Here is a 17471-nt window from a genome sequence, read left to right as displayed (position 1 = left end):
TGATTCAAGTAGAAGAGGAGAGAGAACTAACATTTTTTAAAAAATAAAGAAATTCTATGAGGAATATATGAGTCAATTAGGAAAAGCAACATAAGTATAACAGGTATCCCAGAAGGAGAAGAGAATGAGAAAGGAGCAGAGAGCTTAGTCAAAGAAACAATAGCTGAGAATTTCCCAATCCTGAGGAAAGAACTGGATATACCAGTACATGAAAGAAATAGAACTCCTAATTATCTCAATGCAAAAAGACCTCTCCAAGGCATGTAACATTAAAACTGTCAAAAGTCAATGATGGGAAAGAATATTGAGGGTGGCCAGAGAGATGAAAATAATTTACAAAGGGAACCCCCATGAAGCTATCAACAAATTCTTCAGCAGAAACTCTACAGGCTAGGAGAGAGCGGAATGATATATTCAAAATATTGAAAGACAAACACTATCAGCCAAAAATACTCTATCCAGCAAAGTTCTCCTTCAGATATAAAGGAGAAACAAAGGCTTTCACAAACAAATCTGAGAGAGTTTATCACCAGTAGACCTCCCTTACAAGAAAAGTTCAAAGGAGCATCGTACCTGAAACTAAAAGGAAAAGGTTGACAAGATTTCAGCTTGGTGATAAAGACACAGACAGAATCAGAAAATTGCAACTCTATATCATACTAAGTAAACAGTTATACCATAAAGGCTAAATGGGAAAAAAACACATCAAAAATAACTATAACCACTTTAATATAACAAACTCACCACACATAAAGGATAATTTGTGACAATAAAAACATAGAACAGGATGAAGAAAAGGATAGTATCTTCATAGGCTAATGGAGATAAAGTGCTATCAGGAGAAAAAGGACCTCTCATCTAGGAGATCTTTTATACAAACCTTATGTTAACCACAAAACTGGAAAATCAGAGCAGAGTCATAAATCATAAATAAAAAGGAAAATGAGAAAAACATCACAAAAACCCAGCAGACTGAAACTGCAGACAGAATTACAAGGAAAAAGAAACAAGGAAACATAGAACAACCAGATAACAATAGATAAAATAGCAGTATTAAACCCTCGCATATCAATAATCACTCTAAATGGAAATAGATTGAATTCATCAATCAAAAGACACAGAGTGGCTGGATAGATTAAAAGACAAGACCCAATAATATGCTGCCTCCAAGAGAGCTAAGTCAGGTCTAAAGACACACAAAGGCTCAGAATGAATGGATGGAAGATAATACTCCAAGCAAATAGCAACTGAAAGACAGTAGGTGTCACCACACTTATATTAGACGAAATAGACTTCAAGCCAAAAAAGATAGCAAGAGACAAAGGTGAGCATTCGATAATGATAAAAGGGACATTCCACCCAGAAGACATGACATATTCATATGTATGCATCAAACATAGGAGCACCAAACGATATAAAGGAACTATTAGCAGAAGTAAAGAGAGAAATTGACAGCAACAGAATAATAGTAGGGAACTTTAACACCCTACATACAATAATGGATAGATCATCCAGACAGAAAGTCAACAAGGAAACATTGGCATTAAAGCAAACACTAGACCAGATGGACTTTCCCTCTCTCTATATATAATATTCTACTGTAAAGTACCAGCATAGATATTCTAAACATTCTTCTCAAGTGCACATGGAACATTCTCAAAGATAGACCATATGTTGGAAAAAAAAATAAGCATCAATAAATTTAAGAAGACTGAAATCATATCAAGCATCTTTTCTGACCACAGTGCTGTGAAATTAGAAATCAACTAGGAGAAGAAAACTAGAAAACTCACAAATACATGGAGACTAAACTACATGCTACTGAACAACTATTGGATCAATGAAGAAATCAAAGGAGAAATCAAAAAAACACCCGGAGACAAATGAAATTGAAAACACAACATACCAAAACTTACAGGATGCAGTAAAAGCAGTATGGAGAAAAAACAGGAAAAATCTCAAATAAATAATCTAACTCTACCTAAAAGAAGTAGGAGAAAAAAGACAAATAAGCCCAAAGTCAGCAGAAGGAAGGGAATAATAAAAATCAGATCAGACATAAATGAAATATAGACTAAAAAAAGAAAAGAAAGGATCCACGAAAATAAGAGCTGCTTCTTCAAAAAGAAAAACAAAATTGACAAACCCTTAGCAAGACTCACAAATAAAAAACGAATGTTCAAATAAAATGAGAAACGAAAGAAGAGAAATTACAACAGATACTACAGAAATAGAAAAGATTATTTGAAAATACTAAGAAAAGCCATATGCCAATATATTGAATAACCCAGAAGAATAAGATAAATTCTTAGAATCATATAACCTCCTGCAGCTGAATCAAGAAGAAATAAAGAGCCTGAATAGATCAGTCACTAGTAAGAAAGCCAAAACAGTAATACACACCTCCCAGAAAACAAAAGTCCAGGATCAAATGGCTTCTCTGGTGAATTCTACCAAACTTTCAAAGACTTAATATTTATCCTTATGAAATTCTTCCAAAAAGTTGAAGAGGATGGGACACTCCCTAACTCAGTTTATGAGGCCAACATTACCCTAAAACTAAAGCCAGATAAGGACAATGCGAAAAAGGAAAGTTACAGACTGATATTGCTGATGAACACAGACGCAAAAATCCCTAACAAAATATTAGCAAATCAAATACAACAATACATTAAAAGAATCGTACACCATGATGAACTGGGATTTATTCCAGGGATGCAGGGATGGTTCAACATCATCCACAAAACAATCAATGTGAGACACCACACTAACAAAATGAAGAATAAAAAACTCATGAACATCTCAATAGATGCAGAGAAAGCACTTGTCAAGATCCAATATCCAATTATGATAATGACTCTCAATAAAGTAGGAATAGAAGGAAAGTACCTGAATGTAAAAAAGGCCATATACCACAAACCCTCAGCCAACATCACACTCAATGGTGAAAAAGTGAAAGCTATTCCTCTAAAGACAGGAATGAGACAAGGATGTACACTCTCACCATTATATTCCACATAGTATTAGAAGTCCTAGCCAGAGAATTTAGGCAATAAAAAGAAATAAAAAGGATCTGAATTGGAAAGGAAGAAGTTAAACTGTCACTATTTTTGGATGGCATGATTTTCTATGTAGAAAACCCTAAAGAATTAACCAAAAACTACTAGAAATAATTAATGAATACAGTAAAGTTTCAGGGTACAAAATCAACATATGAAAATCAGTTATATTTCTATACACTAACAAGGAACTAGCAGAGAGAGAAATCAAAAATAAAAATCCATTTACAGTCTCAAAAAAGTGAATAAAATACCTACGAATAAATTTAACCAAGGAGGTCAAAGACCCATACACTGAAAAATATGACACTATTGAAAGAAATTGAAGAAAACATAAAGAAATGGAAAGCTATTCCACGCACATGTACTGGAAGAATAAACATAGTTCAAATGTCTTTATTACATAAAGCAATCTGCAGAATCAATGCACTGTGAATGAGAATCTCAACAACATTTTTCATGGAAATACAATGATGAATCCTAAAATTTATACGGAACAACACAAAACTCTGAATAGCCAAAGGAATCCTGAGAGAAAAGAACAAAGCTGGAGGTATCACACTTCCTGAATTCAAAATAGACTACAAAGCTACAGTAATCAAAACAGCTTGGTAGTGGCAGAAAAACAGACACTCAGATCAATGGAACAGAATTGAGAGCCCAGAAATAAACCACGCATCCATGGGCAGCTAATTTTCGACAAAGGAACCAAGAACATACAAGAGAGAAAGGAAAGTCTTCAAAAAATGGTGCTGTGAAAATTGGACAGTCACATGGAAAAGAATGAAAGTAGACCATTATCTTACAACATACACAAAAATTAACTCAAAATGGATTAAAGACTTGAATGTAAGATCTGAAATCATAAAAGTCCTAGAAGAAAACACAAGCAATATACTCTTAAATGTCAGCTTTAGTATCTTTTTGAATATCATGCACCCTTAGGCAAGAGTAACAAAAGGAAAAATAAACACATGGGACTACATCAAACTAAAAAGCTTCTGCATAGCAAAGGAAACCATCAACAAAATGCAAAGACAAACTAACTTAGGAGAAGATGTTTGCATTAATATTTGGATTAGTATCCAAAATACATAAAGAATTCATACAACTCAACATCAACAGTAAAACCCAATTAAATAATGGGCAGAAGATCTGAACAGACATTTTTCCAAAGAAGATATACAGATGAACAACAGGCACTTGAAAAGATGTTCATCACTAACGATTAGGGAAATGCAAATCAAAGCTACAGTGAGATACCCCCTCACACCCAATCAGAATGGCTATTCAAACAGACAAGAAATAGCAAGTGTGTTTTAGGACGTGGAGAAAGGAGAACCTCATATACTGCTGGTGGGATGTTAACTGTTGTAGCCACTTTGGAAAACAGGATGGAGATTCCTCAAAAACTGATACTTGAACTACCATATGAAAGAAAGAAAGATGGAATCCTTTCTCCCCCAATCCTAACTCCCTATGGCTTTTCATCCCAGATAGCCAATTTCTTTGCAAACTTATTAAGACTTAAAAGAAATTACACTGTTTAAATCTCCACGATAAACTTCCTGGGAGGCATAATGGATCTAGAAAGGAGATCTCTGCCCCAAGTGATCGCAGGAAAGCGGGAAGGAGCATTTTGAGGACAAGCTGGCACAAAAAGCACGGCTCTCCACTCCTAATCATCTGTTTTCATTATGGTAAAATATGTATAACCCAAAATTTACCGTTCCGACCGTCTTTAAGTTTGCACGCAGCGGCATTAAGTCCATCCGCAATGCTGTGCAGCCATGACCACTACCCTTTTCCAGAACATTCCCCATCTCATACAAACCCTGTTCCCATTGAACATGAACGCCCAGCCCCCCCCTCAGGCCCTGGGACCCTGGGGTCCGCTCTCTGACCGTTGATCCGCCTGCTCCAGCTTCTCACGTCAGTGACATCCGCCCTTCAGTTCCACCCTCTCAACCACCACATCTACGGTTTGTAGTTTTCTCTCAAAACTGCCCCAAATGACACCGACAGGAAATGCAACTGCAAAACAGTGATTCTCCGTGATCGCTATCACATCAATCGACGATAAAGCCGTTGACAAACTACTTTCTGCAGTTTTTGAAATTTCAATATTACCCAAAAGACCTAAATGACGAGGCTGTTTAGAGTTGAAATCCTGCACAACTCGCCCAATTTTACCCTCGTGCTTCCCAAAGCCTCAAGTTAAATGAGCCAAACCCACTGACTCCGGGCTCAGGAGCCACTCGGACGCCCTGAGCCCCGCCCTGTGCCCCCTCGGCCGGACCTGGAGCCCTCGGTCCCTGAGGACAAACCTGCACATCCTCCTCGGGGGGCACGCGGGGCGGCCACACCTTCCAGTCAGTCAGCGCGTTCAGGACGAGGAGCGCGAGCGGAGTCTGGTCCCTGCTCAGCGCCCGCGACTGTCACCTGCCACACACGACCAGGGTCGGCGCCCTCACCGGGGTCCAGGCTCTGAGGGGCCGCTGCCGCCAACGTCCCCGCTGCCAAGTCCGCTGACGCCCAACTGCCGCCGCCGCCGCCGGCTCTGAGGGCCCTGGGGGAGGGGCTGGCCGCTGCGGCCCCGCCTCCAAGCGCCGGCCACGCCCCCCTGACACGCCCACCGCGGACTTCCGGCTGGCGGGGCAATCCACTTCTCACCTCAGGGCCAGTTCCTTTAGCGCCCTCTCTGGTCGCGGGGAGTAATGCAGGAGGGCTGTGCAGGGCTGCGTGATGGACATCCAAAATGCCGCCAACCACGCCTACCGTGTGCTCTTGATCTGCGTCTATCCTTCTGCCAAAACCATTCAGCTCTGAACGCTCTAACTTTGACTTGTACAAGCTTGTGGCCTTATTTCTCCCACTTTATTCTCTTATTTAAGTGTTTTAGCTATGCGTGCTCCTTAGCTTTTCCATACACATTTTGGCATAATTTTTTCTGTATCTACAAAATGTCTTGTTGAGATTTTGATGGGAATTATATTAAATACATATATCAATTTAAAAGAAAATTGACTTCTTTACAATACTAAATTTTGCGACTCACGAATGTACTGCATCTCTCCATTTATTTAGATCGACTTTTTTTGATTAATTTCATCTGCATTTGAAAGTTCTCAGAATCCAAGATCTGTACAAGACTTCTACAGATTTTTTGTGTATTTCTTAGAATTACACTTAAGTTTTTCATCTTTGAAGAATAGTAACTGATTATATACTTTAAATTTCTGCCAATGCTGTCATTGCTAGTATACTGAAATACAAATGATTTTTGTATACTAATTTTGTGGCCTCCAAATTTGGTGAAGCCACTTATTACTGATAGATATTTTCATTTGTAGATTCCGTGGAAATTTCTATGGAAACAGTCATGTCCTTTGCAAAAAAGGCATGGTTGCATTTCTTCTTTTTCTATATGTATGCCTTTTCTTTCCTTGTCTCATTGCACTCACTGGAACTTCCAGTATGATATTAAATAAGAGTAGTGAGGATGGGCCTCCTTGCCTTGTTCTCAGTGATAGCAGGAAAGTGTTAAATATTTCCTTCTTAGGGATACTGATAGCTGTAGGTTTTTGTGGATCAATTTTATCAGGGTGAGGCTGTTCTTTATGCCTAACATACTGAGATTTTTTTAATCATGTGTTAAATTTTGTCAAATTGTTTTATATATTGATTGATATAATCATGTGATTTTTCTTCTTTAATCTTTTCATATGGTTAATTACGTTGATTGATTTTTCATATTGAGCTAGGCATGCATCCCTGCATTAATACACCGTTGGACATGCTATATAATTCATTTTATATATTGCAAAATATAATTTGATAATATATTAGGGAATTTTATGTCTATAATTGTGAGGGATATCGGTCTATATATTTTTGTGCATTTTAAATTAATGCGTCTTCTATGTTGTTGGATTTAGTGTCTATGAATGTTGCTTGGATCTTATCAGTTCATCACGTTGAGTTCTCTTATATTCTTGCTGACTTTCTGTTGAGTTTTTTATCAGATGTTAAGAAGGCTTTATTGAAGTCATAAGGTGTATTTGTGGATCTACTTCTCCTTTCACTGATATCAGTTTTGCTTCACATATTTTGCATCTCCTTGCTGAGACTTTCAATTATTCCATTTATTTCAAGTTTATTCATATGTGTTAATTTATTTTGCTAATAGTTGCTTTTAATCATTGTCAGATAGGTAATTCTAACATTTTTGTCATGTCTGTGTTGGCATCTATTGTTTGTCTTTCTTCACTGTGTGATGTTTTCCTGATTCTTAGTATGAAGAATTATTTTCAATTGAAAGCTGAACATTTTGGGGATTGTATTATGAGACTTTGGGTAGTATTTAAACTTTTTGTCTTAGCTGGCTTTCTGTTACATCACTCCAGCAGGGGAGAAGAGGTGAGCAACACTTCATTCCTTCCAGGTGTGGGGAAATGTTCAGACTCACCATTGCAGGTGGAGATCTTTTCCCTGCTGGGAGGGGGTAGGAGTGCAGACTTCCCACCAAGCCTCCACAGATACTCCCTGGATGGGAGAGGTAGGAGTGTCTCCTTATTGATGCAAATATGCCTACACTGACTTCAGGAGGGCAGGCCAGCTCATTACCACATGGTAGTGATAAAGGTCCCCACTCTGCTCTTGGCCTGCTCTGTGTCTACCTCTGTGTGTATGTGGAGGAGCACCCACCCCTTCACTGCTGGGTGGAGAGTGGAAATCCAGCACCCATAAGCTCTCTACTGATGCCACAGGGAGAGGGCTGCGTTACCACCTGACATTCCTCCCATTGAAACCTGGGGTCTAGGTACCTCCCTCTACCCAGAGCTGACTCTAGTGCTCCTTGTCACTGACCAATATCTTGGAAACGACATTGTGTCATGCTTAAAGTTTTGTTTGAAATGACCATGAGACTCTGTCTGGTCACTCAGGTCACTCCCCTGTGGAACCCTCATCTGAATGCCCTAGGACTGCCCTGCTGCAAGGAAGCCCAGGTCACTTGGGGAGGTCTCACGTAGGTCCTCTAGCCAAATTCAGCATCAACTACACACATGGGAGTGAAGTCACCTCCCCTGGATTCCAACCCTTAGTTTTCCAGTCAGGCCCAGCCAGGGGGTCTTCTCTGCTGAGGCCCCAACATCATAGAGTAAAAAGAAGCCATCCCCACTATGTCTTGTCTGAATTCCTATCTTGTGTCCATGAACAAAATTAAGTGGTGTTTTTATGCCAATATTTTGGGGAAATTTAAAAATTTTATCCTTGTTGATTTGTTTTGTACAGTAATAGCAATAAGAATAATGCTCTCATAGAAAACTCAAAATGTACAAAAGTGTGTGTATTAAAATCTGAGTTTCCTCCTTCCTTCCTGACAGCCTTCCAGCTTCTGCCACTAGAAGAAACATGGTTAAATTTCCAATTTACTTCTGGATTTATTAATTGAACAATCATTAGCACCGACTCTGTAACAGGCATTTTTCTAAGGACTTCACAACACTGCATTTTATAATGATTTCTTAGAGATGACACCAAATGCGCAGACAACAAAATATATTTGCAAACTGGATTCACGATGTTTTTGTAAAATGTGCATCACAGACACTATCAACAGATTAAAAGGAAATCCACAAAATGTGAGAAAATATTTGCAAGTCATATACTTAATAAGGGATTATTATCCAGAAAATGTATGGAACCCTTAAAACTCAACAACAAAAAACACAGACAACCCAATTCAAAATTAGGCAAAGGATTTGAATACAAATTTCTCCAGTATAGATATTCAAATAACCACTCTCTTGCATGGATGGTTTAAAGAGCATTAGTGCTCATCAGGGGCGGCTCCTAATCATGCTCTGTCCACTGTTAGTTGGCCGGTCATAGACAACCACAAAGTAAAACAAACACATGGCATAGAAAAGGAAGATTGTGAGGAAAATGTATGATTGATAGTGGTTGTTTTAAAATGTGTGTATTTCAGTATTTTCTAGTCTTCAATAATTGATTATTTTTATAACAAAAGATTAGTGAATACATAAAATTAAATGTTATGTCTGATATTGAATCCAGTTCCGTAATAATAGTTTGTGAATAATCAAGGGCAAATTCCTAATCAGCACGTGATGAATGAAGTGGAAACGTATGTGGATCCTTGGAGACAGTCTTGGAAGACAATTCCGTTGGGCTTCAAAAAAGACAGAAAGGGACAGGACTCTGTCATGGATTCATAGCATGTATTTTAGTATTTACACGTTTGTAGATTGGTTATTTTGTGTTGCTTTAGTATGTCATCACCTAGAGTACCAAGGGCTCTATTCTCATTTCTTTCTTGTACCTCTCCTTGCCCTTTCTTCTTCCAAGAAGTAGATGGTACAACAGCGGCTCAATCCGTGCCTGTGAACCAACCACATCCATAAACACTGGTCCTTGGTCTATGTCAAGTTCCCTGAGTAATTGATGAGCAGCACCACCATTGAACTTAGTTATTCTGTGTCTTTCTTGCTCCCCAAAAAGATCTTGTGGAGAATGTTCATCAACCCAGGGCAGATGGGAGGTCCCATGCATTACCAAGCTAAGAGAGACTTTCTTTGCCTAAGGTAGAATTGTGATTTTCTTGGTTCCTTTCTTTTTCAATCAATTTCTGATATACACAACTAATCATATGCATTACACACTCCCTAATTTTGACTGCCTAAGAGTGTTTAGTCAAGGGGTTGAGGAGGAGGATCTTACAATTGACACCTGACTCAAGAATGGATGCAAAATTGGTGGGATCAGATTAAAACTGTACATTACTTAGCCTTTTCTACAGTAGGGATTTTTCCTCTTCAGATTAAGAATTTTGTAACTGTCAACCAAAATGGCCCTGACAGGTACATTCTCCAAGACGAACTCCTGCCTTTTCCACAGGTGTTGTCTCCTCTAGCTTTTGTGGGCCTTGACATGACCACACTTTCCTATCTCATTTTTCAGTCACCAAGGGAGCAAAAGATCTGTGCAAACAGTGCACAGAGTAATCTGTTTCTAAGACTGTTTACTTTTTTGTAATTGCAGGTGGCATCAAGAAAAAGACAAAATGGTATATATTGTAGACTCACTCTGATGAAAATGGTATATATTGTAGATTCACTGTCTGATGAAAAAATATAAGAATTGTGGCGCTTACATGCTGGCTTTTGTCTGGAGTGCCGCCCTGGCCCCAGCCACCTGTTGGGAATGATGCTCGCAGTTTTAGTCAAATAAGTTGATTTTCCAAGTAACAAAATTCCACCATGTTTCTACAATCCCTGGAGTATTCTTGTAGTGACAGAGGGATGGAGTGTCTGGGTGATCCTCTGTGACAGTCCTGGAGTGAGGGTCATAGGCTGTGGCTATGGAGGAGTTCCCAAGAGGAGATGGGACTTTCCTCTGCCACTGCAGGGTCTAGAGGAGGGTGAGGAGATTGTAGAGAGTTCATTGTAGAGATTTGTTGAGGAAGGAGCAAGCAGGGAAGGTGCACCCTCAGTGCTGGGGCAGCCACAGCTGATTCTCAGTCAGGCCTTTACACAGGCTGCACAGGGGCAGCTCAGGTTAATAGTCAGCGGGATATTGGGGTCACACACTTAATTCATTAATCCACCAAAGCAGCAGCTCAGACAGCCACTTTCCCAGTTAGTTTACGTTAACTGCTCATCCAGGGTTGGTCAGTTGACTGAAAGCTAGTTCTTGTCAGAACCGTCATGTGACAGTTGCGGTGGAATATCTGGGCTTCTGAGGCAGAGAGCCAAACAGATACTGGTCACTCAGGGTGGTCCCCTAACCATCAGGAAGGCTCACCAGGAGGCAGGTGACAGTGTAAGCATGCTGGGGAAGGTTGAACACAAGTTTGAACATCCCTTTTCCTTCTGAGGGGCTTTAATCCAGGTAAATTGCTTCATATTTGGATAAGGGATTGAAATGTGGAGGCAAGAGGCCAGATCATGGACTTAGCCCCCACCAACTTTTCTTTTGGTTTGGATACATCATCCAGGGCATCAACTTTTTCCCCAAAGAAACCTGTCATTAAGTTGTTTTCAGGAAGAGAATGATGGAGGATCTTGATTCAGGCATCTGGGGTGTGATCTACTGGTCTCAGGTTTTCCGATTTCTGTACCCAGGGAACCAACTACATTCCTGCCTCAGATCGCTCATTCATCAGTGTTCTGACTCCGGACAGGTCACTTAACCTCTCTAAATTTAATTGCCTTCAACTGCAAGAGGTGTGCTATGTCCCCTGTTCTGCACCCCGCATAGGGTTACAATGGGGATCACAGGAGATGAAAACAGACATTCTCCATGAACTGTGGGCATCCTTCCCATGTAAAGGTTGGAGAATAAGCTTCCATCCTCCCCTGTTCTGTAGCCATCCCCTCTCTGTGGTCAACCACCAGCAACATGTAGCTTATTCTTCAGACATTTAATAACTGAAGTCTTATTGAGCATTTGTGATGAATCAGTACTTGGTCTTAAAGCTTTACTTGTTTGTAATAATGATAGTCCTATAATATAATAGTAATAAATGGGCCCTTCAAGTTTTCATATGACAGCGCAGAGAACTGAGACACAGAGCAGTTATGTAACTTTCCCAGGGTCATGTGACATCTAAGTGGGATTTGAACCCAGGTCATCAGGCACCTGCACCCATGCTCTCTGTCACTGTGCTCTGCTGCTTGTGTTGTCTCATCTAAATCAAAGTATTTTCCCACACAATCCAAGTGTTTTAAGTGAACACTAAACTGCGTTCTTTTCTGGAAGCACAACTTTAATGCAAGTAGTTCTGTTGGGCAGCCTGTGAATAATGGTATCAAAAGTTTGAACTGAGAATAACTTATTATTGACTTTCCTGTGGTCTTCTGCCAGCAGTATGTCAAAAGCTCTCTCTAGTGTGATTGCATATCCCAGGATCTAACCTTATGGATACAAAGAGAAAATTGTGCTTTGTTTAAGGAAAGATACAGCCCAATTCCAGCAGTGGGTAAGAACAGTGGGCATCTTGTCACATGCCAGGGTGCACCACACACAGGACTCCATTGAAGGTGCTGTGGAAATTCAATGTGTAAGTTAATTTAAGGATAATCATCATAATTTTTCCATGTCCCTTTTTCAAGACAATACTATAAAAGTGCTAAGCCATGTCTTTCTTCATTTACATAGGAAAAGTTTAACTTACCAAGTCAATCAGTAGTGTTTCAACTACAGGAGTAAAGATGCATTTATTGTCAAAATTTGGCTCACATTTAACAATAAACCATGTGTCAAACTAATATTTATATATCAGCTGCTCACTTAGCATTAGCCAAAATAGATCTCTCATGGAAATACTGCTGCCATATTATTCTTTAATTAGTAGACTTTACTATTTAAAACAGTTCTATATTAATAACAAGAACAAAAATCTAGCAGATAATAAAGTTTTCATATCCTTCCGCCCACCTGCCAGTTCCTACTGTCATTAAAATCTTGCGTTAATGTGGAGCATGGAACAGTTAATGAACCAATATTTACACATTGCTGTTAACTCAATTCCTTAGTTTACATTAGGGTTTATTCTTTTGCTGTACATTTCTACATTCTACATTCAAATACATCCTGTCTTATGTCACCATTACACTGTCATGGAGGCTGATTTAACTATCCTAACAACACCCTGTGCTTCACCTATCTTCCATAATTGATTAGGACAAAGTATTAGCCAATAGTTGCAATGGAATGTTTTACCTAGAATTGAATCCAGTCACCTAAGAAAATATTGCATGTAATCAAATGAAAAATCATATAGAAAAGATGATAATTGCAGTGGTAAATATATGTACCTTTGGAGAGTGAAATTGTTTTGGGAGGTGACAAGAAGATAGCACCAGCTCCGCAGGATTTCACAATAGGTGAGAGGAGTAATGGAAATGTGTAACCGAATCATTGCATGTAGTTTAGGATCATTTGTGACTATTTCACATTGCGTTAGGCTGCTTTTTTTCTACAAAGCTAAATACTTTTTTTCTCATTTATTTTCTGCTGTTTTCATTTCTCTCTCCTTCTTCCACTAAGCAAGACTGGCCAATCTCAGTTCAGTCTATGCTTTTTAAAGAATCACATCCGTACACTCCAGCCACTTCTCTAAATAAAGCAAAGCTCCAAGAGTATTTCATGAGCAACACCACCGCTGAAGGACTGTTACTCTGAGTCCCCCTAGCACCCCAAGACAACAAGTTGGAGGAGCTTCCTACTGGCGGGGCAGACAAACAGGCTCCATGAAGTGCCAAAGTAAGGTTGTGTCTCATAGAAATATTGTCTTCTTGAATTTTTAAAACTTAGTTTCAAATTTGAAAATATGACAATATACATTAATTATGCTAGAATACATATCTTGGGAGAATAGAAGGGTAGAAGGTTATAAACTGAATATTTACATTCCCCCAAAAATCCATATGCCAAAGCCCTAAACTCGCATGTAAATGTATTAAGAGGTGAGTCTTTTGGAGGGAACCTTGGATGAGGTTATGAAGGTGGAGCCCTCATGGTGAGTTAGTATCCTCATAAGAAGAGCAAGAGAATAGACCTTCCCTTCTCCTTACCATGTGAGAAAACAGATACAAAGGGGTGGTGTACAGGCCATGAAGAGGCCCTCACCACACACCGAGTGCACAGGCACCTTGTTCTTTCCCATCCTCCTCTCCAGAACTATGAAGAATAAATGTCTGTTATTTAAGCCACCCTGTCCATGGTGTTTTGTTACAGCAGTCTGAACTGACTAACACAAACTCTTACACACAGATGCAGGATTCAAGGGGGCATTTAAAAATGGCTGCATCACTGAACCATCCCTTATTGCCTCGTGGTTAACGTTCCCTGCCCACCTCTTCAGCAGCCTGGGTTCACTTCCTGGTCACGGAACCACACCACCTGTCTGCCAGTTGCCATGCTTTGAGGGCGGTTCACATAGAAGAACTGGAATGACTTGCAACTATGATATACAACTATGAACTGGGGCTTTGGGGAGGAAGGAAAAGAAATGGCAGAATCAAGTTATAAACTGTGTGGAAGGGGGACTTATCCTTAGTAGCAATTTCTCTTTGGATTAAGAATTTTGTAATTGTAGACCAAAATGGACTTGAGAATTACAGCCCATAGGAAAAGGTAGTATTTTTCCATATGTCCTGTATGCTTCTGGTGCCCATGGCTTGACTACTGCTTTCTCTCTGGTATTCTATACTCACTAAGAAGACACAAGATCTGATAAAACCTACACAGTATGATCTGACCCTCAGTGTTTTCTTTTCTGTGATTGTAGGTGACTTCAATGACACGTGAAAATGGTCTGCATTCTGGAACACTTACATGCTGAGGAAAAAATCCAAATGAACAGAAAGGTGGGGCTTTCTTGCTGGCCTTAGTCTGGAGAGCCTCCATGATTCCAGCTTCCTGCTGGGAATGAGGATGGGGAGTGTGATGTAAGAACTGTTTTCCCAGGTAAAGAACTCTGGCAACATTCTGCAGTCCCTGGAAAAGCTGTGTTCCCTTCAGGGGTGTGGATTTGTGTGCAGGGGGCCTTAGGGGTGCCTGTGTGTGAGTCTGTGGGATGTTGTTGTGAATGTGTCGGGAGTGCATATGACAGAGAATGTCAGTTCTCCATAGATACGTCCTAGTTACACAGCACAATTGTAAGTGCCACCATCCTCAAAGAAAACCCCATAGCCACTCTATGCTTTACATACATTGACTTGCTCATCACTCACCACAGCCATATCTGTGGGTGTGTTTGCTGTTCCCACTCCTCAGAAAATGAGGTGCAGTGATGAGTGACCCAAGCTCTTGAGCTCCTGTGTGAAAGAGTCTAAGTGTGTATGCAGGGCTGTGGCCCCAGTGTTGAGGCTCTGAACTACTTTATAGCCTTCATTACTCCACAATTGGATCATTAGTCCCAGTGCAAGGTTGTCCCAGCATCCATCCATGTTCCTGAATCACCTGGGCATACAGAGGTCTCAATCACTGTCCTTCATTATAAGGTAGCCTCTGTGGTCACATCACACAGATCATATATTGGTGCACATTACCACAAATGTTGGCATAGTAATTAGCAGAAAAAGCATGGAGAAAGCCCACATGCTTCTGGTCAGCCACAGATTCTGAGAGATCCAGACACCGTGTAGAACAACCTCACCAACTTTTGATGGTGTGGGGTCATTCCTCAGCATCTAGGCCAGAATAGATAAGAATATAGGTGATATTTCAATGGTATTTGATAAGATTATAAAAATATGGCTAAGAAGTGTTCAAATTCTGTGAGCTATCACCCCTGGGAAGATTGTCACATAAGAATAACAGTACTACTTGGTTATTACCCTGGTGCCCGTCACTCATTGTAACTCTCTTGTATAGCTCGGTCAGAGAGCATCACTGTTCACCCCAGCCCTCCTCTCTGTAATGAACTTGCCCACTCCTGGCTGGCTAGTGTGAACCTGGCCGGCTGCTGACCAATGTACACACACATATAGTTAGAGAAGCAAGACTGGAAGTGAAAATATCACGTGCGTAATAATGTTTAGTTGAAATGGTAGGACATCCGTATTTTCCAAATTTCTAAAATTGATTATCTTTATGGCAAATATTTAGTGAATAAATAAAAGAAAAATTTTGCTGGAATTAGATCAGTCTCCCAGTGTAAGGTTGCTTTTCATCAATTGGAAAATCTCATACAACCGAGGGGAAATGCAGCATACATGGCTCCATGGAGGCTGAGATGGTTTGAAGGAAGTCAAGAAGCCAGTGGCAGTTAGCTGGATTTAAACATGGGAAAGAAGAGTGATGGGAATTCGTTTAATCATAGCGTGTATTTAATTCCATTTGTAAGTGGAACACTGCACGTTGGTTTAAGCTGTCTTTAGCTCCAAAGCTGAGGATTCTGTGTCTCATTCTTCTCCTTTTCCTCTTCTCTTCTATGCTTCTTCTGCCAAAGAGGATGACCTAGCAGCAGCTTATTCTATGCTTGTTAATCAACCACATCCATACACTCTAGTTCTGTATCCATATCAAGCAGGGGTCCCTGAGTAATTCCTGAGCAACACCACCAATGACTGACAGTTAATCTGTGTCCTCCTCATTCCCCATGAGGGCCTTTTGGAGGAGCTTTCTCATGAGAGAGTGGAGACCCCATGTAATGCCAAGATAAGGCTGCCCATCTTTGTCTGAAAGAGATATGGTGGTTTGTTAGTTTATTTCTCTTTCAACTGAACTCTTGTATGAATATCTGACAATGTACATGATAGAAGATACACACAGTTTCATTGTTGGGGGTGAGTTGTCAACTGTGACTCTTTTATCAACTGATGCCTGATTCAAGAGGACATTCACAAATAAGAGCATCAGCTGACAAACAGTGTGGTAGGGACTTGTCCTCAGCACAAATTTTCTTCCTGGGATTAAGAAATTTGCAATTGAAAACCAATAAATGGTAAATTATCCTGGAGAAGCCCATGCTTTTTTCACTGGTGTGTTCCACACCTGCTTTGGGATCTTTGACTAATGATGATTTCCCATCAGTTTTCTAAAGTCACCAAGAGGGCAATTCCCATTGAGTGGAATCCTGGCATTGACCAGATCAAAGAGAGAGTCCTGTTGGGGGTTTTTACATAAATTGATATTTATATATTGCAAGTACTTAAAAGTATTTTATATGAGGTAAAATAAATATATATAGAAGCACCAAAATATGAGAGAACTTAATAAATGATTATAAGGCAGTCACCTTAGTGACCACCACCAAGATCATTCCTTCTTCATCTAACGCTCAGTTAGTCTCAGCTGTACAAATCACTGCAAATTTACTACTGCATATGTCCTTGTGTTAATGTCCTTCTAGGCATTTCATCGTGTGAATTTTATCAATTCCTCTGGAAGGAATCGTGAGAATAATATTATTTATTGTATAACATAAAGTATGACTTTGGAAGGTTATTGCTTGGTAAAGTATAACTTCATGTTTTTATTCATGCATCATTATCACTTTTATTACATTTAATATGTAATAATTAATTTAAAAGAATATGCTTTATATTCTTTTTAACTGAACACCCCCCTGGTTTCTTGTACAAGGGATCGAACGTTTTGATCTTGCACTGAACCTACAGAGTTTCTATTCAGCTGTGCAGATGTTTAAAAACTCCCCAGCCCTCCCAGATGACAGCGCCAGTGAGGGGACATTCAGAAAGAGGGGCCAGGAGAGGAAGCTTGTGTCAGCCTCACAGAGGCCTCAGAGTGACCTCAGCAACTGAGAGGGGCAAACCCCTGCTGTGACCTGACCTTGTGAGGGGTTCCTGTGAGGCTAATTCTGCCAAGTGCTACTTGGGCCTGTGAACAGTGGGCACGCCATGGCGGGGCCCATCCAGC

At 40.0% G+C, this 17471-nt stretch overlaps 1 protein-coding gene, 1 long non-coding RNA gene and 1 other non-coding gene across 3 annotated transcripts in view; 2 read left to right on the top strand and 1 right to left on the bottom strand.

The window, feature by feature from the left end:
- The window catches only part of LOC138922938 (rho GTPase-activating protein 20-like), an 85013-nt gene extending 79346 nt beyond the window's left edge, over positions 1 to 5667 (bottom strand). Inside the window, exon 1 of the mRNA XM_070259396.1 lies at positions 5387 to 5667. The gene's annotated coding sequence lies outside the window, so the exon portion shown is untranslated. The remainder of the gene's footprint in view (positions 1 to 5386) is intronic.
- A 5167-nt stretch (positions 5668 to 10834) lies between these two features.
- On the top strand, positions 10835 to 17064 carry LOC138922941 (uncharacterized). The gene is made up of 5 exons (XR_011436078.1): positions 10835 to 10973; positions 12036 to 12144; positions 13138 to 13349; positions 14377 to 14555; positions 16945 to 17064. It is a non-coding gene; the product is annotated as an uncharacterized lncRNA (long non-coding RNA).
- On the top strand, positions 14485 to 14629 carry MIR8927-1 (microRNA mir-8927-1). The gene has a single exon (NR_127913.1). It is a non-coding gene; the product is annotated as a microRNA 8927-1 (primary transcript).
- Positions 17065 to 17471: the final 407 nt, after the last annotated feature.

This window comes from Equus caballus, unplaced genomic scaffold, assembly GCF_041296265.1.
Source record: "Equus caballus isolate H_3958 breed thoroughbred unplaced genomic scaffold, TB-T2T haplotype1-0000019, whole genome shotgun sequence".
Taxonomy (NCBI): Eukaryota; Metazoa; Chordata; class Mammalia; order Perissodactyla; family Equidae; genus Equus; species Equus caballus.
The sequence above is the reverse complement of the archived record's forward strand: the minus strand, read 5'-3'. Positions and strand labels throughout refer to the sequence as shown.